Source organism: Cetorhinus maximus, chromosome X, assembly GCF_964194155.1.
Source record: "Cetorhinus maximus chromosome X, sCetMax3.hap1.1, whole genome shotgun sequence".
NCBI classification, from domain to species: Eukaryota; Metazoa; Chordata; class Chondrichthyes; order Lamniformes; family Cetorhinidae; genus Cetorhinus; species Cetorhinus maximus.
This window is the reverse complement of record NC_135917.1, coordinates 3,190,584-3,213,846: the sequence shown is the minus strand read 5'-3', so window position 1 is coordinate 3,213,846 and position 23,263 is coordinate 3,190,584. Positions and strand designations below refer to the sequence as shown.

The 23,263-nt window shown below is 39.2% G+C and overlaps 1 protein-coding gene across 4 annotated transcripts in view; it reads left to right on the top strand.

Moving 5' to 3' along the window:
* The first annotated feature begins 1,537 nt into the window (after positions 1 to 1,537).
* Positions 1,538 to 23,263, top strand: part of LOC144672714 (zinc finger CCCH domain-containing protein 10-like) — a 39,525-nt gene continuing 17,799 nt past the window's right edge. Inside the window, exons 1-4 of one of the 4 annotated variants that reach the window (XM_078534655.1) lie at positions 1,574 to 1,623; positions 5,875 to 5,930; positions 7,311 to 7,387; positions 8,858 to 8,912. The gene's annotated coding sequence lies outside the window, so the exon portion shown is untranslated. The other 3 variants (XM_078534653.1, XM_078534652.1, XM_078534654.1) reach the window with 3 other exon arrangements.

Here is a 23,263-nt window from a genome sequence, read left to right as displayed (position 1 = left end):
TCTAAAGGTTGAAAGCCATTTTAAAGGCGAGCCTGTGCTTGCAGCTCCGGACTTTAACCAAACATTTAAAGTAGCCATTGATGCGAGTGACATCAGGGTAGTGACTGCCCTCCTCCATGAAGACGAATCAGGGATAGAGAGGCCAATCAGGCACTTCTCCAAAAAAACTAAACAAGCATCAGAAACGGTAACCACAATGGAGCAGAACCCCTCGGTTTATTACTGACTCTCAAACACTTTGAGATATATGTCTGAATGGATACAGAGAGACCACAGTCTATACTGACCACAACCCTTTCACCTTTGTGGAAAAGTTTAAGACACAGGATGCCAGGTTATTCCATTGGAGTTTGTTTCTCCAACCGTACCACCACCTAAAAATCACCCACATTGCCACGAAGTCAAATGTGATCACAGATGCTCTGCCCAGAACTTTAAAGATACCCGGTTAGAACTGAAGAGATAATATTGATCAAGGCTAGGGGAATGAATGTGTGTGTGTGTTTGTTGTTTTATATATTTTTTCCCTTTGTAATCAAACTCATTTCATTCATGGTGCGGGAGAAGTGTCATGAAAAGCCGATTACAGCCACAAATTACTTACGGGCATTTTGAACTTTTTAAGGAGACGTGTGTGTTTTTGGAGAAATACAAGCAAGGACACTGAGCAAAAGATGGCTGATAATGCAAAGTGACCACTTTCTGGAAAATTCCTATGTGAATGTCCTGTCCTGAGAGAACATCTTCAAGAGAGTCATACGGACTCAAAACGTTAACTGCATTCCTCTCCGCAGATGCTGTCAGACCTGCTGAGTTTTTCCAGCTATTTTTTTCACCACCTATGCCTCATGGACCAAACCAAAGATTGATTCGTGTATCTTTTTAAACTTTTATTTTGACTCCTAACTTCTCATTTCTGATGTGTGTATGTGTGTTGCGTTCTTATTATTTTTCTTGGCTTTTGGTAACTTATGAACTTACTCTTTCTTTGAATCAAGAAAACCTGGTTAAATTGGCTCCTTCTAAAAGTAAATACATTTGAACTGGGAAAAGGTATTGAGAGGGTAAGGGGGTCCATTTTAAATTAACCTTGTTGCGATCCACTGAGGGGGTTGAATAAAGAAGGGGAGCCAGCTCATACCTCCTCACCCGGGAGCATAATAAAATTGGGGGACCTCGCCTAGGGATCGGTCGTAACAAGTGGAAGCATTTGACGACTAAATATTCATAAACATCAGCACTCCAGACACAATCCAAACACTTGTTCAGAGGTATCAGACCTGTTTTAAAAAAAACGGTAGTTATAATTGCAAAAATATTTTATGTAGAGAGTGCTGTGTTTTCTAAATGACGTCGTCTGTCAAAATATCACATTTTAAATCAAAATTGGTGATTTTCATTTGACAGATGATGTTTGGTGTTTACTCGTAACCGACTGGTCTTTTTCACATTTTCCGTTGTCGAAGTCTCTTGTGTTGCGCTTCTTTCACTCTGGAGTCCCTCTTGACTGGGAGGACCTAGTTTGATGCTCTTTGTCGTGAAGTTACCCTTGACTGGGAGGACTTGCGTTGAGCCTCTTTGTGTCGGAGCTTGTGAGGGAAGGAGCTGTGCTGTGCTGTATAGGTAAACCCATCCCTGGTTTGTGAGTTTTAATACATGTTACTGTTTCGGGCTCAGTGAGATTATTACAATATTTTAATGTGCACACGCTGTATGGAGAAGATTCGTGTTTGTTTGCGGGCTGGGATTCATTTTAATTTGTAACAGGAAGTCGAGGCCTAAAGGCGCCATTACAGCCTGAAATCCAGCGAGCGCGTTTGAGAGGCCCTCGGTTCAACAGCTGTAACCTGGAGGGGCTGAGGCTGCCGAATCACGTTGTTGAATAATTTGACCGTGAAGTCTAATTCGCAGAATAATAAATGATTTTATTTGCGTTCATTTATCGACTTTGGGTGCAGTTTATTTTCCAAAAGGTCCCTTTCGTATATCTTAGAGCAATAGATTCTCACGAGATTCAAGGAAGGAAGCCGGGTCATCAGAGATGGGTTTATTGTTGATAGCAAAAGTCTACCGAATCTGCTCTTGATATTTTTAGATGAGGACATTCTATCGATGTCCAGGATTTAACAGTTGCTCTCCTTTGGCGTTGCTCATGACATTTTTTAAACAGCCTTACTGTAACTGATTTCCACTTCTCTCGTACTCTTTATCTACTTTCTTGCCTTTCACTTTGCCCGCTTTCTTTCTCTTATGTTTGTCACACAATTACATTGCCTCTGTCCCTTGGTCTTTAATTATATTACTTGGGCTTTAAAAATAAAGGGTTTAGTACTTTGAATTGGGGCACCTGTTCTCATGTTTGTCTTGTAAAAACCCCTCACCTTGCTTTGGTATTCTCGCTGCCAAGTTCTGAGCCCTAACTTCTCTCTCTGACAGTGATTGAATTATATGCTTAAACCCACAACTGATCGCATCACCCATGCACTATCCTGGCACAGTTTCTAGCCATGTGCTATGGTCCCAGTATTTCCTGATATAACTATAGTAACTGAGGTAAAATAAAACTTAAATACATTGCCTGCAAAACTAACCATGTCGCAGATCGAATGAGTCAGTTTGGTGATTTTTTACTAATTGGGCATGTTTGCAGACCTTTGATGTGGCTGTTAAACTTAAGTTCTTTCGGTGGAGGGGCACTAATGGTTATCGTCTAAAATAGTAGATATAAATGGACTATTGTGTACCAATGGAACTAGTAAACAATTCTGTATAGTTTTTAAAGTAATTTTTAGATTTAAAATCAAGCTATTCATTGGTCTAGGCTAATTAAAATAGTTATTTTGTGTTAAGCCCATTTTCAAGTGTACTAATAAAACTGCATCACTCAAATATATGAAGGAATACTTTTTAATGCAAAAAGCATTACTTTCTAAATCGTTGTCCGATTGCATTGGCTCATAGAAAATTTTGCTTGCTAATGAGTTTGAGTAAGCAAAAAATTCAATTCAGAAAACCAGTCCCATTTGCATTTGGATCACTGTCCCCAAAGCAAAAAGTATACTCCACTCTCTTTCTGCCCTCCCTATTCCATCAAACAGGAACTCTCTTCCTGACTTTGTGGTGTAGCCCAAGAAATACATATGTAACTTAAAAGATTAACTTGCCTGTATTGATGACATGAATATGTGAAATAATTAGTGTGGCCAAAAGAGTAAACACATTGAAATTCAGGACCTTTTTATTCCAACCCACCTAACTTGAGTTATGCTGTAGTCATTCCAGAACTTGCAATTTGTTTTTGCTTACTTGGTTACTTTTGAGTAATAAGCATACATAATACAGTACAAAATATAAAGACTTAAAGTTGTTCCTGCTCAATATTCTCCCACGCTAACTAGTTTTATTCTTGGTTTTATGTGTTCAGCAGTCTTACAGAACTTTCTGAATATGGTTGTGGGTAATCAGCTAATGTACAAGCTCTTTTTGCTTTCAGAATTACTTAAGAAGTTGGAGTTCACATCATGTCTCTCTTGTACTCAACAAAAGCGAAATGTTACTTTCTCTGCATAGTTGAATGATTCCCTGGGGGGCTTTATTGTGTACAGTAACTAGCCATCAATACATGGGAGTGGAAGAGAGTTCAGGACTTAGAAACAGCAAATCCAGGCACACACTGGCTGGTCTACTGTTGATCATTTAAAAGCACCTTCCAGAAGCTGTTGCGTGATGGGAGTTGTCTGCTGCTTGTGAGTTTCTTTAACCGAGAGTGATGTCTTTCAATGTGAACTTCAGGCTCGGGCTTTTTAGATGTGTAGAACCACAAATGGAAAATATTGTTGGAGGCAATTTGAACAGAAGGTACTATTGTAGTATAGGCAAGTTTAATAACATTATTATAAGTTTGGTTTAAATTTTCCTCTTTGTATATTTATTTCAATGGTTTGCTGTTGAATGAAACTGAAACTTGAGGCAAACAGGTGTAAGTGTGGTGCAAGATTTTCAAATGGAATACTGATGTGTGAGGTGTGATGGACTAAAGGTGTGCTGAAAGATGTTAATGTTGATCTGCCAACTGATGTTGCATGCTGTTCCATATGGGGAATCAAAACCAAGTGTAATCTTCAGATAAAGTTAGATTAGAGCAATGGGAATAATTGGACCAGTGTGTGCAGCTGTTACTCAGTCCCCATTTTAAAGCCAAATTAGGTTCTTACTGAAGGGAATGGAAGAAGGATATGGAAATAGAGCAGGAAAATGGAGTTGAAGTGGATCAGCCATGATATTGGATGGAGGAGTGGGCTCAAGGGCCCCTATAATGTACTGCTGCTTCTTTCTCTAATGTTCTTATTATAAATCCCTGTGCATATTTATAATCAAAACTATTTGTAGTCTTGCTGCATTGTAATTACACCCTCCTACATTTTGGTGCATAGTGCCTCTACTTGCAGGGAGGTGTAATTTTAGTGACAAGTTTTCATAGTTTTGCATTATAAATGTGAACTTGGAATTTTTAATATTAACAAATCAACATGCCCATATTGAATATTAGTTTTGCATCTACACTTTTTGTCAAGCATATCCATTGTAAATTGGTATGTTCACATTTATAATTGAAACTTTCTCAGTGGCGGCATTGCAATGCCACCACCGGCCAGAGGATCTGATTACATTGTGGTTTATGTCAACATAACTGATGTGGAAACTTCGAATGGGAATGCAAAAATAAGATCAGAATATACAATTTTAAAATGTGGATTGAATTATGCCTTTGTCCCTTGGCCCAATTATCCCTTTGCCTCTAATCCTGTTTCATCTAAAGAATACACTTTGTCCTGTCTACAAAGCATGACTCAACATTATATAACTACACCAGTTATTTCACTTTTGTGTCCACGGTTACAATAGAAAAATTATATGTAGGCTGGGTCCTGTGTGTGGCCACTAGATTGTACTGTGGTATTTTTCCCTACAAATCCCTCAAAAAAAAGCTTTTCTTTTCCCCTAACAATTATCTTCAGCTGCTTCATCAAAAACCCTCCCTCTATCTGAAAGTTGGAAGTGAGGCTATCTGTTTGCTAACAAGTATTCACCTTTATTCACAACTCCAATTAATGAAGCAACCAGTGAGCATCTCTAACAAGAAAAAGGCCAACTGATGGCATCTCCTCTGCCACAGTCTTCCACTAACAGTGACTTGGTGTAACCATTGATCAGAATCCTAACCAAACCAGTTGTATTAATGCATTGACTACTAGAGCAGGACAGTTGGGGTGTGCTGATTTGAGAGGTGTTTCACCTTCTGAGTCCTCAAAGCTGCTACTTCATCAATAAGGCTCAAATCAGGACGAATGAAATAATTGCTCACCTAGATGGTGGACCCCAACAATTCTGAAGACACCTAACATCAGACAGATGTTGACCTATGCTCCTGCCACAGGATTGAATGCCCACTGTGGCTGCAATATGTACTTCCATATGATGCATTGCAACAAATCACCAAGTTTGCTTTGACAGCCACCTGTCAACCCTGCAACTTCTGTCACCATGAAGGATAAGAACAGCAATATCATGGTAATGCCATCATTGCCCAGCCCCACTCTGATGCATCATCCTGACTTGGGCATATATTGTCAAACCTCCATTGTCACTGGGTCAAGATCTTGGAATTTCTAACCCATCATTTGTTGTGGTTGTACTTCAAGGAGAAAAGCAATCATGGCAACTAGGGGATGGGCAGATAGGCAATAAATGTGACCTTAACAGCATTGCCCACACTCCAAGAACATGTGAAAAAGAATTTAAATGTGTTCCATCTCAATTCAAATTTCTTATTTGATTGGCTCGTATGTAAAATTTCTTATTTCATTATAACAGCGTGATCCTGATACACGGAGGGAAAAGTTAACACTGGGGAGCGAGTGGACAACAAGGTGAGGGCTAACCAAGCTTCGAGGGACTCCTGCTTAGAATGCTGCCTGCTTTCCTTTCCTTTCCTTCCCCTTTACCCCCTTCCCCTACTATCTTGCATGCATGAGCATATTTAACAATACCAACTAAAAAAACAGTTCACAAGCTCAAACATGGGAAATCCTGTCAATGGAAATGTGCAGCATTTTCCACTCTTTTAACACCCTTACAAATGCATAATTTCTGACTCTGAGCAACACCAATAGAGACCTGCTAGATTGGATTGAACATCTCTGATTAATTAAGTTTTAAATGCAGTAATTTGTCGAATATAGGTGTAGGCTTGCCTCATCCCTTGTAAATTATGGGATTGGCTTCTTTATAGCAGTAAGAATACAGCGATTTGGAATAAATGATTTGTGGGCTAGCTTGGGTTGGAGAATGGATTCCAAGCAAAGTTCCTCCATGACCCAGTTGAGTAATATCATTCTATTGGATATCTTATGTGGGTAAGTGACAACTGCATTATTTGACCTTTTTTTTTGCCTTGCACGATGATTCGCATTGATACTTGTCCCAAAACAGAGGGAACGAATGTTTACGTGTGAAAGCCATTCTTGCGTGAAAATTGATAATTTTTTTCCTGTCACATTGTTTGCAACAGGAGTATACACTTAAATGTGTTAGTGAATTATGACGTACACTGTTCGTTCAAGCTAAACTGTTTTACCACTTGGAGTGAAACACGAGATGTCAAGCAGGAAGTGATGCAGCTTAATTTGAAATGGCCACTAGATGGAGTCAGTGTACCAATTGGCATGTTATCACATTTTGGTGCACTGTTGTATTTCATACTGCTTATTTACAATGGCCTCACGTTTAATTGATTTCCCTCAATGGTCATTTGAAATTCTTCAAAGTGGCTGATAATTGCTATTTTGATTTTATTTTCAATAAATTTAAGAATGGTAACATTATGTAAAATAAGTTGCATTTCTGCTGTTTACATTAGAAATAGCTAGTCTCAGCGCATAAAGACGCATTTGTGATGTTTACACAGATTAGAAACAACTAGTCTCAGCGCATAAAGACGCATAAAGGCCTTGATCAGTCAAGAATTAAACATGCTAAGCATGTGTTTTTTGCAACGTGGCAGGCTGAATGTAACGGGTCAACTTTCTGCAAGTATTAACAAAAAATGCAAAGATTTCACTTGCAGTTCTTGCCGTTTTTATGAAAACGTCTCATGATTTTTCTGTCTCTATATTTTTATGCTCATTTAAAAGTTTAATTTTAAATGATTCATATTCAGGCTTCTATTTAAAGCTGCAAATCTCTTGAATTCTATTTCACTGTAATTCTGCCTCAATATTGATCATCTTATTGATGTTTCCATGTTACAGGGGAACAAACAGAATTGTCCTCAGCTCATTAGATAGGTTCTTTTATTGGCTTATTGCCTTCATAAGCAGTGAAAAAGGTAACATTTCTTGCCTTCTGGGTACTTTTCCACACAGACCTGTTAGTGTTGGACTGTGTTTTGTTAAATTATACTCATGTTCTATCTATGAATTATCACCTCTTGTGTTTGAAAGGTTTCACCATTAGTATGGCTTAGAATGGCTACAGGGTGCTAAAATGGAAAATGTTTCTGGTGGTCTGATGTGTTATGCATCAAAGTGGTTGGTATGTATCTGTTTAATACCTCCATGGCACCACAAAGCATGTATCTGATTGCTTCTAAGGGAGATGTGGTGAAGGTTCTGATTTTCTCCAGTGGGCAAGTCACCATAGCTCGCTTAGCCATCTTCCAGTAACTGATTAAAGATTGGCACTGGAGTGCTTTGGTTTTGTATTGAGTCCAATCGACCAACAAGGTTCCCGATTCAATCTCTGACCCCGATTTTTGCTGATCTTAGCTAGAATAGTTGTGAGAACTTTATAACTGGTTTCAATGCTCTTAGGCTATGGGAGAAAAATCAGTCAAAATGTCCTGCTTCCAATTAATAGTCAATGATCCCCATTGAATGGCGCATGTGGGTAGACTATTCAATGTGTGATTTTTTTTTTTCCAATTTGCATATAATCCATAGAAGTAAATTGGGGCACTCCCCTGATGACTCAGTTTATTTAGAACACAAGTAGCTGAGCTATTAAGGCTAAAAGTCCCAAGTTTTGATCCCTGATATCGGAACATAGGACTTAGGAGCGGGAGTAGGCCATTTGGCTCTTCACACCTGCTTCCCCCCACCCCTCCATGGCTGATCTGGTTGTGGTCTCAACTCCACTTTCCTGCCTGCCCCCCATAACCCTTGACTCTCTTGTCTAGCAAAAATCTATCTAACTCAGCCTTGAATAAATTCAGTGACCCAGCCTCCACTGCTTTCTGGAGAAGAGAATTCCACATACTAATGAACCTCAGAGAAAAAAATTCTCCGGATTTCTGTCCTAAAAGGGAGACCTCTTACTCTTAAACTGTGTCCTCTGGTTCTAGCCTCTCCCACAAGAGGAAACATCCTCCTGGTATGCACCCTATCAAGTCCCCTCAGGATCTTAAGATCACCTCTCATCCTTCTAAACTCAAATGAGTATAGGCCCAGCCTGTTCATCACTTCCTCATAGGCTCTTCATCCCTGAAATGAGGAGAGTGAACCTTCTCTGAACTGTTAACACAATCATATCTTTTTTTTTCAAATAAGGAGACCATCTGATAGGCACAATATCAGAAAGCTACCAAATCTGGTACATCTGTACTGCCTTTGGGAATGCAGAGAAGAAATTGGGTGGGGGTAGAAAGCTAAAATTCCATTATTCCTTGTATGTACGTCCTCGATTAAATCAACAGTGTACTTTAGATTAATGTTTTAATCATTGTGAGATGGGTGAATCAGTTATTTTGTGAATAATTCCCGCTTTCTTTGTAAAGATATGATTTGTTTTTCTTTTGCAGTTCCTTGTTGAGCATCTTGACTGAGCAGCGCTGAATTAATCTATAAAACTGTCAGGTACAGATCATTTAGTCAACAGTGGCAAAAGCAAGGCTGCCAATAGCATTGATGACATTTGCTGAGACGTCTTGCGCAACCTCTGCATCTGCGGCAAGCGCTGCAAGTTTTGTCATCCAAACGCTAATGAGTGTTCTGAATTTAGCATTTTGTCTTATGACCTGCCTCTAAATAAAGGCTGGATTACAGTCTTCCACAGCTATCAGAAGGATGGATGTCAGAGGCCCAAATGTAATTTATTGCATGTTAAATGTGATGGGTATAATTATGAAAATTGCAGCATGGAAAGCATGTATTATTGCCAAGTAATTTTTCCCTGTAATGAGTAGATCAGATCCCCATCAAGGAGATATCCATCTGAAGACAATAACGATTCTTGCTGAGATAGGAATATGGCAGCCCAAGTTCACATCCAGTTGTTTCATAATTTCAAGAGAACCTTATTTTGCAAAATTTCAGTAGGGAACTCCCTACAGGTGTCAAACAAATAACAATGGGAATGCTGATCTCCACACTCTTGAAAAAACAGTTGCGATGCAGTTCTCCCAGTAATGTCAGGGAGTGATAGTCTGAGAAAGGGTGCGACTAAAGCCTGGCATTTTTTTCTTATCCTTATGCCTAATAAATAGACCCTGGTTTCATTCTGATCTCAGCAGGTTATCCTGGAGGAGTCTGCATGCAAAAAAACAAGAAGTTTATAAACGAAGCTCATTGTGAACATATATTCATTATTAACTTTTGTTCACCAAACTTAAGTTGATCAATTTAGCAATGGGCAAGTGACAACATAGTGAGGGTGCATTGAAGTGCATACTTGTGTTCATTGCATTAATTCCACTTCTAGGCAATTGGTGAAATCTTTCTTAGTACCTATAATGGTGGGTTAGTCGGTTTATTTGTTGCAAAACTAGTTGTCTTTTATTAGTTGCTGTTCTCTAGTAGCTTGTTCTTCATCTTGAGCTGCTACCCCAGTAGATTATAATGTTATTTTCAAATATTGTTCATAACATTAAGTTGAACATAACCATCTGATATTTTCTATTTTTCTTGTTTTTTGAAACCAAGTATGTCAGTATATTTTTAAATCATCCTGGAACATATAAATCTCTTGTTGGTTAAATGGAAGGTTTGTTTCTTTAAGTTATTACTGATTTGAATAGAAATGTATATGGTTAGTATAAAAAGGAACTTTAACTTTTAACAATCTCCAACACATGTTTATAATAGAGCAGCTGTTGTGGAAAAGTTCTTGTGCAGAATTGTGAAGTATGCAGGGAGTGTTACCATATTATAATCGTCACACATTTCTAAATACTGTGATTCCGAACATCCAGATTTACTTAAAGCTTTGAACCACCTTCTCACATTGATTATCTATTGACAGTGTTTTCTATTTCCCCAACCCACCCAATTATGCAGGTTAAGGTTTGTAGAAGAGGGATTTGTTTTCATTTATTTTGAAGGATAAAAGTGATTAGACTACTGATTTTTGCATCTGTAGTTTTTGGTTGTTCTTTAAACTTGAGAAAATGCATTAGAGGCAGAGTGCCTTTTCTCATTGTAATTTGAGTTAATTTCTTGAAGCAAACAGCTTGATTGTCAGCTGTGTTGACGGTTATAAAAAATAAACATTCTAATGATCCTCGGCCATCAGTGTTCCTCATCTGAATTCAGATTCTTTTCCCAGTGAAAATCAAATGTTTTGTTGATGGCTTGCTTTGAGACACGAGTGGTCATGAAAAGTGCTATATAAATTCAAGTCTTTTAATTATTACAATATTTACATTTTCTTAACCGTGGGCGAGACAGAATCAATCACAAAACACCAGTATTGCGTGCTTGCAAAGATTCCTTAGTGATGGAAACGCTGTAAGATGTGAGAGCCCCAAAACATGAATTATCAGGTGCTTGTTGTATTACTCCCCTCAACTGTCTCTACTGCTTCTGGCATACCAAGCTAAACTTCTGCCTCTCTTGTGCCCTCTCTCACACGCGTGTCCCCGCCAAGCTAATCACTTATTTGAAGCTGAGATTCTTGCGATACACCTCCCACTCTACAAGCCTAATCCCATTAAGCTGCTGATCACCCAACATCCCGTATACAAAGGCAAGATACTGTGGATGTGGGGAATATGAAATAAAACCCCAAAGTGCTGCAGGCACTGCTGAGTGTTTCTAGCATTGTTTGTTTTTATTACCCAACTTCCCTTTCTTGCAGTGTGAAGCAGAGACGCATTTGCATCAGAAACCATTCACAAACATAAGTTTACTGTTTAGAGATTTCTTGTGCTTGGCCGCACTGTTTTGTGCCTAAGATCCCCGCACTCACCAGTTTTAGTGTCACGACTGTCCCTCCCCTTACTGTTGACGGAACCGTGAATCCGCCGCTGAGTTAAAGCTCACATTCAAACTACAGTTGTGCTCAATCCAGGGTTTGCCTCCCACATTTCTACCGTACCCTAGGTTTCCTGTAAATGTTGATACCAGATAAAAGAATCCTCATGCTGCCAAACCTCGACAGCAGTGCTATCAAACTTCAGGACCTCTGCCCAGTTCTTCAATGAACTATTCCACCGTGCTGTTCAAGTCAAAGATAATCCCCATGTGCTACCTGAGTACAGCTGCATCCCATTTCTCCTCAGTACTGCTAACGACCAGATACCTATTTCCATTTGTTGCATGTTGCATACCATCTTGCTGTGTATTTTTAGCTTTATAAAAGGCAAGGGCTAAAAATTAAATACTTAAAAATGAATCTCTACAAAATGAAGACCGCTCATTTGCAGTTTTCACAGAATAAGCTATGGAATTTAATCCCTGCAGCACCAGGAAAAATCCCACAACAGCATGCAATAAAAATATAATTTCCCTACACGGTTTAAACAGCCCTATTGTCACAAAATGCAGTAACATCACCAGTGATCCACTGTTAAAGGTTTTGCATTGAGTGTATCCACCACCCATCCAAGAATGTGTTGCATTTGCACATAATTTACTCAGATATATTCATAGACCAACAATAAATTTCAACTGTTCATTGGTAGAATCCCTAACAGCATGGATAAATCGTGGTGTATTGCTCAGTCAACAGTGAAATTGGTTGGGACTTAATAGTTTAGACGTGCATATAATAGCAATGGTTCTTCTAGTACTGAATAAATCAAAGAATTTGGGAACACTTAAGTTTGCTGATGCAGTTTCTCTCAAAGCAAGTTCAAACGTAAGCCTAATCCTTCAGGATTTTCTGATTTTTGACCTCCACTATATACAATAGCTATACTTAGTGAAATGCTAATAGGACAAAAAGTATAAACTCCTTGGTTATGACAAATATTTCTGGTAAATTTTTCAGTATCTTTTGAGTATCAATGAATCTAAATTTTCACTGAGTATATCGCTAATTATTCTAACCATTGATTGGAGCTTTGTCTGCAATACTGATGCAATGGAAGCTGCTTTCTTTGACTTGACTGGAGTGCTATGCTTGCCTGTCAAGATCAACATATATATCTCAAACTATGAAAGCTGTTTTTAAATTTCTGTAAAATAACATTTCCAATCATTTGAAAGTCGGTTTTGTCAACTGTGATGGGGATACTGTTGAACTTCATGAGGACATAGACATGTTGGTGGATTGGGCAGACAAGTGGCAGATGAAATTCAATGCAGAGAAGTGAGGGGTGATTCATTTTGGCAGGAAATCTGTGGTGAGACAGTATAAAGTAAAGGGAGAGCCTCTAAAGGAGGTGCAGGAACAGAGGGACCTCGGTGTATATGTACATTGGTCATTGAAGATGGCAGGGCATGTTGAAAGAGCAGTTAATAAAGCATATAGTATCTTAGGCTTTATTAACACGGGCATTGAGTACAAGAGTAAGGAGGTCATGTTGAACTTGTATATGACACTAGTTAGGCCTCGTGGAACTGCGTCCAGTTCTGGGCACCATACTTGAGAAAGGATGTTAAGGCATTGGAGAGAGTACAGAGGAGATTCACAAGAATGATACCCAGGATGAAGAACTGTGGCTATGAGAATAGATTGGAGAATTTGGGTCTGTTTTCCTTGGAGAAAAGAAGGCTGAAAGGAGACTTGATAGAGGTATTCAAGATCCTGTGGGGTATGGACAGGGTAAATAGTGAGAAACTGTTCCCACTCAAGACTACTAGAGGCACAGTTTCAAAATAATTAGGCAGAAGGAGTAAATATGATGTGAGGAAAAAAAAATTCTCACCTAGAGGGTGGTTGGAGTCTGGAACAAACTTCCTGAAAGGGTGGTGGAGGCAGGTTTGATCGAGGTATTCAAAAAGGAATTGGATTGCTACCTGAAAAGAGTGTGTGCAAGGTTACAGGGATAAGGGAGGGGATTGGAACTAATGGAATCCCCTTTAATAGCCAGTGTAGACTTGATGGGCCTAATGGCCGCCTCCTGTACTGTAATGATACTGTGAAATGCACCCCATGTCTAAATACATTTATTGACAAGTAAGAAATTGCATTGATAAAATTGCATAAAAGGTCTGTACTGAAGGAACTGTTGGTGCATTAGTGTCTGTAAATTAGAGATTTCTTTGGAGAGATTTCTTTTGGACTTAAATTCCAAATCCATTAGGATCTTCATGCTGGCTTATACCTTCCGTTCTGATTCTTGGATTCAGGTGGCAACCATCCATTGGAGTACACACTGTTTTAGGGGCTTGTATGATACTTGGGGCCCAGATAACTGTAGGTTTTACATGTTGAATTTGTATTGTTCTGAAAATGTACTGTACATTTTTCATAGTTTAAGCTCAACAGTTTATCATATATGTATTATGGGGGGCTACTGTCCATTTAATTCTCTGCCAGTTTATATTGCTTCTAGTAACGCACTCACTTCTGAGTCAGAAGGTTGTGGGTTCAAGTCCTACTCCAGGAACTTGAGCACAAAAATCTAGGCTGACACTTCTATCACCATCAGAGATGCCATCTTTCAGATGAGGTGTTAAACCAAGGCCCCATCTGCCCCCTCAGTTGGACATAAAAGATCCCATTGCACTATTCGGAAGAAGAGCAGGGGAATTCCCCCTGATGTTCTGGCCAATATTTATCCCTCAATCAGGCATTGCCAAAACAGATTATCTAGATATTATCATGGTGCTGTTTGTGGGTCTTTTCCATGCACAAATTGGCTGATGCATTTCCAACATTACAACTGTGGCTGTACTTCAAAAGTACTTCATTAAGTTGTGAAAGGCACTATGTAAATGTAGGTCTTCCTTTTTTTAACTTGGGTTCTTTCTGTATAAAGTCGACCCTAAAACGTCGTCCAATGTTTAGAAACACTGGTTCACTTTCCAGTTTCCTCTACACAGTCAGTCAGCTGAGTTCATGTGCTTACGTGCAGGGAAAGAGCGCAACATCAGATTATTCTAGAACATCTCTTTACAACTGAATTAAGAATAGCATAGGCAGATTCTGCGAACAGGTAAGCTTTCTGCCTTCTTAGTATGGGGGAAGTTGGAGCAAATGTCTTGAATGCAGCTCAGGTACCTTGCATCTAAGGTCAGTAAGATCTGTCTCATTCAAGTTTGTATTTATTAATATAAAATATTACTTAGGAACAGAATTTAATTTATTTTCTAGGAATACACCGTTCAAGTTATTTCCTCTGTTTACCTTTGTATTTTCATTCCTTTTTCTTCTGCCTATCCTGGTGCTGAGAGAGGGGTTGCATAGCCTGCTCCCTGTAGCTACCAACTCTGTCAAAAGCCTGGCCCTGTTTAATGCAGCTCAACTCAGAACATTTTAAGTTTGCCATTAGTACTCCTAATGGTATTCCACATATTTAGTAAAGATGTTGCTCAAATTTTGTGTTGCTTACATTTAATAATTTATTTTATGTTTTTAAGACCTAGTTTCTAGATTTTCCTAACCATTTAGGTACAGCAGTTGTCTGGCATTTTTTTAAGTTGACTGTTGCAGAATCAGATCTTGTACCTCAAAGGGTGGGTTTAAGGGTGAAATTTGCATTTGAAGTTGACAGATCTCTCAATTTGAAAAGTCCTCTTGGGACTTAAAAATCAATCAGTAAACTTAACATTAATGTTAATTTACAACTTTCTGTTCACCTCTGAAACTAGGTTGCGTCTTGTTGGCTTATTGAAGAAGTTTATCTTTGGCCTGTGGATACGCATAAATTGTATGAATCATTTCCAGCCAAAGGCCAGACCATACCTTTTATACCACACTCGGTATATTAGTTTCATTGCTAATACCTGAAGCTCTAAATCCCCTGATGGTTTAGTAAGTTAATACATTTCCATTGTGGTACTGAGTCATACACACCCTAGGTTCGATTCCTGGACTGTGCTGAAGTACCTGATCTCAGCTAGTATGATGCTAGAGGGCACAGTTAGTCTCTCAATATCCAGGCTAATGTGGGTTGAATCCATGACCAACTTCTACCCAGTGACCTGTGATGGAACCTGCACGCACGTGGACATTGGATTTAGGAGAGGGAAGAAATCTGGTTTGGCTCTGCCTTCCCAAGTTGAATAGCCTACTGACACTAATTGTTTGGCTCATCAATAAAGAATTAAGATGTCTTGGACAGGTTAGTTGAAGGCTGCTTATGCCTGTGGAATTTGCCTCTTCCTTGGGAGGGGTGGTGGGATGTGAATAATGGAATTTCAAAATGCTACAAATGATGCAATAAATGCACTTCAATTTCAGCTGATAAGTAGAATTATAACTTTGATTTCCAATCTAATCCTATGCTGCTGTTTCTCTAAACCCTCGTTAATTTATTTGTGTCTCTGGAGTACTTTGGATAGTGGAATTATACCCCATAAATTGTAAATTCATGTTAATATAAATTCTTAAAATGTGTATATATAAATAGTAAAAGCACAGTTGACATCAGTGGGATTAACATTTAGTGAAATAGTCACATGTAGGTTTATGTATGCTGCAAAAGATTACTGGTCTAGATACTGATCAGGAAAATTACTGAAGAGGCTTCATCTGGTGCGTGAGAAAGGTTTAATATGCATAATGACACTACATGTGTTATAAAGTGAAACCATCCGTGCTTTCTATGAGATTACACATGGAATGTTACTTGCCAAGTTGCAATTATTGCTTTCAAAATGCTATTTTTAATTTCATCCCACCCCCGACAACCCCTTCCCTGTCAATAGTAATACAGCTCTTGTCCCCTAAGATCCAGAAATGCATTTATGAATTCTGGTCTCAGATAAGTCACTTGGCTCTAGATTAACAATTACTCTAATTGCAGTAGAAAACCTGGCACATTCTGTGCCTGAATACTTTACTAGACATATGTCACCACATTGCAATATTTCTTTACAAAACTCTGTAATCTTAGCACTAAAATGCTACAGAATGCAGATAATGCAATTACAACGCATGGCAATTTTTAAACTAGTTGTCTGCAGCAGAACTAGTCTTTTGTGGTTTCAGCAAGGTCTACACAATTGTCTTTCTGCCATGTTACTTTTCCTTCGGATTGTCCAAATCCATGAAGACAGTTTCAGATAGCCAAATACCTGTTTGTGGTGCCAGTTTTACCTCTGATGATAGAACTTGTTTAGCCATTGCTTGGGTCACTACACAAGAAGGAAAAATTCCTGGAACCTTTTCCTGCAGCTGCTCTATCTCCTTGACTTCACTTGGTCTTTCCATAACTACTGCTTTCCCTCTGGCTAAATCATTTTCAAGGATTAAGTAAACTCAGTCTACAGGCAAACTGAACAACTCCTACGGTTACCATTCCTGACATTAGGTCACACTCCAGGTGCACCTGATGCCCAAAGGTGTGGGTATTTTCTCCCCGCCAATACCATTCACTAAAACCTTGGCACTTAGTGAACTCTCTGGTGGAAAAACTCAGGCCTTTCCCCAGTGACAGAGTTTGGGTAGCCCCTGTATCCCTAAGTATAATTATAGGTTTACCTGCTTCCCTTGAGGAATAAGGAATTACTTTTCCTTCTGACAATTTCCCTGTAGCTTTCAGGTATCTTTTCACTTCACCTGCACACTCAGCAGTGTTCACATTCAGAGTCACAGCTGCAGTTAATATTGCAACTTGATCAGTTGTATTTTCAGTCGGGACTTTTTTCCGAGTCGTCCTTATGTACCTCAATAAGTCCAATGGATTTCCCACGTAACTTCTAGCAATTTTCCCAAATGTTTCCCACCTTGTTACAATGGAAACACTTGGGCCTTTAGACGTCACTTCCACCCTCAGCACTTTCCTTTCTGACCTGAGGTGGAGATTTTAGCACATTCTAAGTTGTCCCTTCTCTTCCCTGGCTACTTGCCTTCCTTTCACCTTCCCACTTTCTATCCTTCTCGGGTTTGTGGCGGTGACGGAAAAAGGGTTTGGCTTTATGGACAAGCTCGTAATCATCAGCCATCTCCCCTGCCTGTCTAGCTGTTGAAACTTCCTGGTTCTCTACATGAGTTCTTACTACTGGAGGGAGTGAATTTTTAAATTTCTCCAGGAGAATTATTTCCCTTAGGGTCTCATACGTGGCCTCCACCTTTAGTGACCGTATCCAACGATCAAAGCTAGTTTCCTTATATTTTGACATTTTTGCCTGTATGCCTCAGGAGCCAACTCACGTGCACTAACAATAGCCGCCTTAACTGCATCATAATCCATAGACACCTCTTCAGAAAGCGATGCATAAACATTGAGCTTTGGCCACTAACCTACTTTGCAGGAACAATCTCCAGTTTCCTTTTGGCCACTTCATTTGCTTAGCTACCTTCTGAAACTAAATGAAATATGCCTCTACATCCCTTTCCTCAAACTTTGGAAGGGCATGCACAAATTTAAATATATCCCAACCCAGAGTCCAGTGGGAAAAAGTTCTTCCATCTGCAAAACTATTCCCCAGCATCTGGTGTCTCTGTTTTAAATTTCAGCCTTTTAAGCTGGTGTTCCTTTTCTCTTGCCTGAAATTTCAGTTATAGCTGCTTAAATGTTCTTTCCCTTTCTGCTCTTTTCTGTTTAAGTTTCTCCACTTCAAGCTGCTTCATTTGCAACCGAATCCTAGCTAACTCAATTGACGCACCCCCTGGAGAATGTGGTCACTCTTGTATCCCTTCCAATTTCAAATGCTGTGCTGTTACCTCGACTGTCTGCTTTCCTCACCTCTTTGGTTAATTCTAACCTCAATTTATCTGCCAATTCCCTTAGCTTAGCCTTGGGTACTTTTTGTAAACCAATCAGGGATAAGTCTTCCAACTTTAAAAAAAAAAGTCAAAGCAACTTCCAAAGCCAAGTCGGTTACCAATGGATCAGAAACCTGGTATCTGTCTTTTTATCCATTTAATAATTATTATTAATCACTCGTCCGCGCTTCAAATCCTGTGAGGGACCCCAATCTTATGTTAGGAACCGTGATGGGAGGTGTGTGCAATTAATTCTAGCCCCACTTCTCTGCAGGTCGCAACAATAGTTTAAATGTTAAATTCATCCACAAAACTGGTCAATTGTTTACCTTTGATACTGTTATTCCTAGCATAAAAATACTCTAACCAGGCTTCCTTCAATAAACACAAAAAAACATTGATTTATAATAAAACAAACTTTTTTAAAAACAAGTTATAAAACTGGTTAACATACAAGTTGTAGTTTAGAAGTGTAACGATTTCCCCCTTTAAAAATATACACAGAAATACCCCCATACACTCGCACACAAAACAAGACAAAACAAACACAGTCCCTTGCAGAGACTGGAGAATGGGAACATTTCTTTTAGAAGGATAAAATTCAAAAAGATCTCGACACTGTTGATCTAACAGAATTCTGGTCACAATGGATCTGGAAGTTCCTTCAGATGGATTTTTTGGTGAAACTGTCCTTGATGACTCTTCCTTGTCACAACTTTGCAGACTTTGAAAAAAACACGAGTTATCGTGATGAGATGTTTCTGAGGAAAGTTTAACACAAAGGTGGGGCAGAGAGAGGGAATGTCTGTTTCTTGCAGCCTGCTTCTAAGGCACTGACACCGAGTTTTAAAGACTAAGATGTTGAAAGAATACTTCACTTGGGCCAGGTGTTTTTGACCAATCAGTAGGAGTTTTTAGCCTGCAACAGCAGTTCTTTGTTAACTTAGATATCTAAAGTATCTCTTCCTTCACCAGGTATTCCCTGCTGGACATCTATTTTGACCCATGGTTTCTTGGAGAATGGCATGTTCACAGCCCTGAATTAATATTGCAAGCTTTTAAATATAAATCAGGAGGAAGAATGTCCAAAATTCAATGTCCTTCAATTTTTCCAAAAACTGGCTCCTCACACTTGGAGCCTTCAATTTTTGAGAATAAATCTTTTTCGGTGTGTAATTTATAATCAATTTTAATGAAGTTGACGACAAATAAGCACAGTAAGGATATGAAATTCAGAGCAGAAAATGACCATTTGATTCATCAAGCCCTTATTCGTGGTAGCATACTGATCCTTTGATCAGTAATTAGGGTCCGTGTTCCACTGCGACTGAACAAGTCAAATTCTATTTTTATCATGTGGGATTACAGGAATTTTACTAATGCAATGCGATTCTCAAAACATGCTTCTATCAGTTAGGCCCATTGAATTATATTGACCCGAGTCAAATTCTGTCCTGATTATGGGATCATGGGACTTTGTAGACTAAATGTTTTGAGGCTCAATCCATTTTTCTGTGAAAACCATAAATCAGTAGCTTCACGATGCTGTTAAGCAAATGATACAAGATTCAATGACTGCCACCAAAAATTACCATTTTTAACACTGCAGTATAATACATAAACTGATGAACCTTTCATAACCAAATGTTGGAGTTGTATAGAACCTCGGTGAGGCCACAGCTAGAGTACTGTGTGCAGTTCTGGTCGCCACATTATAGGAAGGATGTGATTGCACTGAAGTGGGTGCAGAGGAGATTCACCAGGATGTTGCCTGGGATGAAACATTTAAGTTATGAAGAGAGGTTGGATAGACTTGGGTTGTTTTCGTTGGAGCAGAGAAGACTGAGGGGCGACCTGATCGAGGTGTACAAGATTATGAGGGGCATGGACAGGGTGGATAGAGAGCAGCTGTTCCCCTTAGTTGAAGGGTCAGTCACAAGGGGGCATAAGTTCAAGGTGAGGGGCAGGAGGTTTAAGGGGGATGTGAGGAAAATCTTTTTTACCCAGAGGGTGGTGACGGTCTGGAATGCACTGCCTGGGAGGGTGGTGGAGGCGGGGTTGCCTCACATCCTTTAAAAAGTACCTGGATGAGCATTTGGCACGTCATAACACTCAAGGGTATGGGCCAAGTGCTGGTAAATGGGATTAGGTAGGTAGGTCAGGTGTTTCTCACGTGTCGGTGCAGACTCGATGGGCCGAAGGGCCTCTTCTGTGCTGTGATTATGTGATTAATGCTCCTCCTTCATTTGTACAGAAATGGTTGCTTTCTTTTGTAGCCTCACATCCCCAAATCTTAAAAAATTTCCATGCATTTCTCCTCCCTCGTCACAATTCTAGTTCATTGAGCAGTAATTTTTGAAAAAAGTTGACTAACTTAATAGACCATACCAAGGAGTTTTTGCACTGTGGGCATGACATGCCCTCAAAAGTTGATATTTTTCATGTTGTCATGTCCTAGCTTGCACCAGGTTCCATTTACCCAATACCCATGTGCTCACTGACCTATGTTGGCTCCTGGTCTGTCAATGCCTTAATTTAAAATTCTCATTCTTGTTTTCAAATCCCTCTGTGGCCTCTGTGTCACCCCTGTAACCTACAGCCCTCAGATATTTGCACTCCTCCAATTCTAGCCTCTTGCACATCTCTGATTTTCTTTGTGCCACCATTGGTTGCTGTGCCCTCAGTGTCCTTGGCCCAAAGCTCTGGAATACACTCCCTAAAGTTCTTTACCTCTCTCTCCTCTCACTCCTTAAAACTTACTCTTTGACCTCAACTGTCCTGATTATCTCCTTATGTGACTCAAGTGTCAAATCTTGTTTGCGCTCCTGTAACGTACCTTGGGGCATTTTAATACATTAAAGAAGCTATATAAATGCAAATTGTAGTTATGTCGTCAACAAAAGTCAAATCAGTGATTCATAATACACATTTATCTTTGTTTATTGGACTTTTCTAGTAACCATCTGAAGTCTCATCTTGTTTTTGTTTGAACAAATCCTGCATTCTTAAGCCATCTGTTGATGTTTTATTGTTTATTTCACTCTTAAGAATTTGTTCTAATATGCTCGTATGGATTTTTAAATGATATATGGTCTACTTTTTTTAAGCCACTTAATTAGAATTACCTGTTTATTCAAATCTGTTCAGAGTACCAAAACGTGCTATATTAATTATTTTGATTTGAATTACTTAATAATTGTTTTTGCACAAATTTTTGAACAACTTCAAGTTGACAGGAATAGACTACAATTGTAGCTGAAGTAATGCTAAAGTAAAGCTGTAAGAATCTAACTTCAATGTACATAACTTTTTTCATTGAAGTTCAGTTGCTAGAAATTTGAAGATGCAACTAATTTGTTAAAATAGCTTCCATTAACAAACTGTACCTTAATTCCCTACTGAGTTGGTGATTTGAAATGTTTCATTGTACTGTTTACGACTTGAGTCCAAAAAAATCCATAATTTACACTTCAGATTTCCCTTTTTTGGGAAATTTATTTTCCAGTCACTTAATTTTTTTACTTTACAGTAGTGCAATTAATATTTTTAGTGTATCAGCCCAGTCCTGATCTGGTGGCTTCCTAGCAAACAGCCTAATTTTTGAAGAAGATCCTTCATTCCTGTGTAAATGTTCCTTTACTTTTCACTGGAGAGAATTTTTTTGCATGTACTTCGACCTAAACTTGGCTGAATACCTTTTTAGCGTGACAAATTTTTGTCATGTGTTTGGGGTCTAGATGGGATCCCTTGGTTGCTCATTTAAGACTGAGATGAGGAGAAATTTTTTGAGGGTTGAGAGTCTGGAATGCTCTTCCTCAAAAGGCGGTGAAAGCAGTCTTTGAATATTTTTAAGGCAGAGCTAGATAAATTCTTGATTAACAAGGGGGTGAAAGGTTATTGGGGGTAGGCAGGAATGTGGGGTTGAGGTTACATTCAGATCAGCCATGATCTTATTGAATGGCAGAGCAGGCTTGAGGGGCTGAGTGGCCTACTCCTAACTCGTATGTTGTCTATTCTCCCAAAGTACACTGCATGAGACTTGTAGTTTGTTAAAACCATTACTCTTTATTTGCAACTACTATATACATATTGGGACCTGTACACGAGGTTGCTCCCTCCAGATCTCTGTTACTCAATCATGTGATGTTACATTGTCATTACATCATGTGCTTCTGATGTTAACCCTTTACATCACTCCTCAAGTCTTCATCCCAATTATATACATCCTCCTACATCTTCCCCAAAGTCTCGAACTTCACAGGGTTAGTCTCTGAGGTGCCTTGACCGATCTCCCTGATCTTGTTCTGATCTCTTTCTGAAGTTGAAAACATTCCGCACTCTCCCGACTGTCGGTGTGAATGTCCTTCTCCTGGGTGGCTGTAGAGCTTTGTCTTGTTGCTTCTCTTTCATCTCCATCAGGATCTAAGTAGTAAGCCCAAGTTTTTATTGGCTTTCTTTCCAAGGATATTAAGGCTCTGCAGTTTCTCCTTATAGTTCCCTGGTCTGTATCAATCCTGTATGATCTCAGTTGTGAGCTCTTTTGATTATTATACTTTCTGTTGGTCTCGTACCCTCTACCCGAGCTTCAGCACTGATGAGTGTCATGCTCTGTGTTTGAAGTTAAAGTTATGAACCTGCTTGTTTCTCTGTTCTTCTTCATGCTGTTTTACCCTCATGAGGTCGTTTGAGATAATATTGGGTTTTAGCTTCTTTTGCAGAGCTGAAAGTTATTCTCAAGCTCCTTCCCATTCACAACTCTAACGGTGAGAAACCATTTTGTCGTGGTGAGGTTCCGTAACTTGAGCTAAATTAAAATCTTATTTCTTCAAGTCTTGGTTCATACACCTCTCTCAGCTTCTCCATTTGAGGATAACGAGGTGAGCTAGTTACGTGAATTAATCCGTATTCCGTCATAAAAATTTTGAAATAATTCATTAGCAAATTATCGCCCATTTTCCGACACCACAGTACCTGGAATGCCATGTGTTGCATAAATTCTCTTAAGCGATTGAATGACTGCACAGCAATATGGTGGAAGCAATCTGTTCACTTCAATCCACCGTGAGTAGTGATCAATGATAAGGAATATCTTGCCTTTAAAATCGAATAAATCTATTCCCAGGTGCTCCCATGGCCTTAATGGAAAAGCTCTTGGCTGTTCACTGCACAT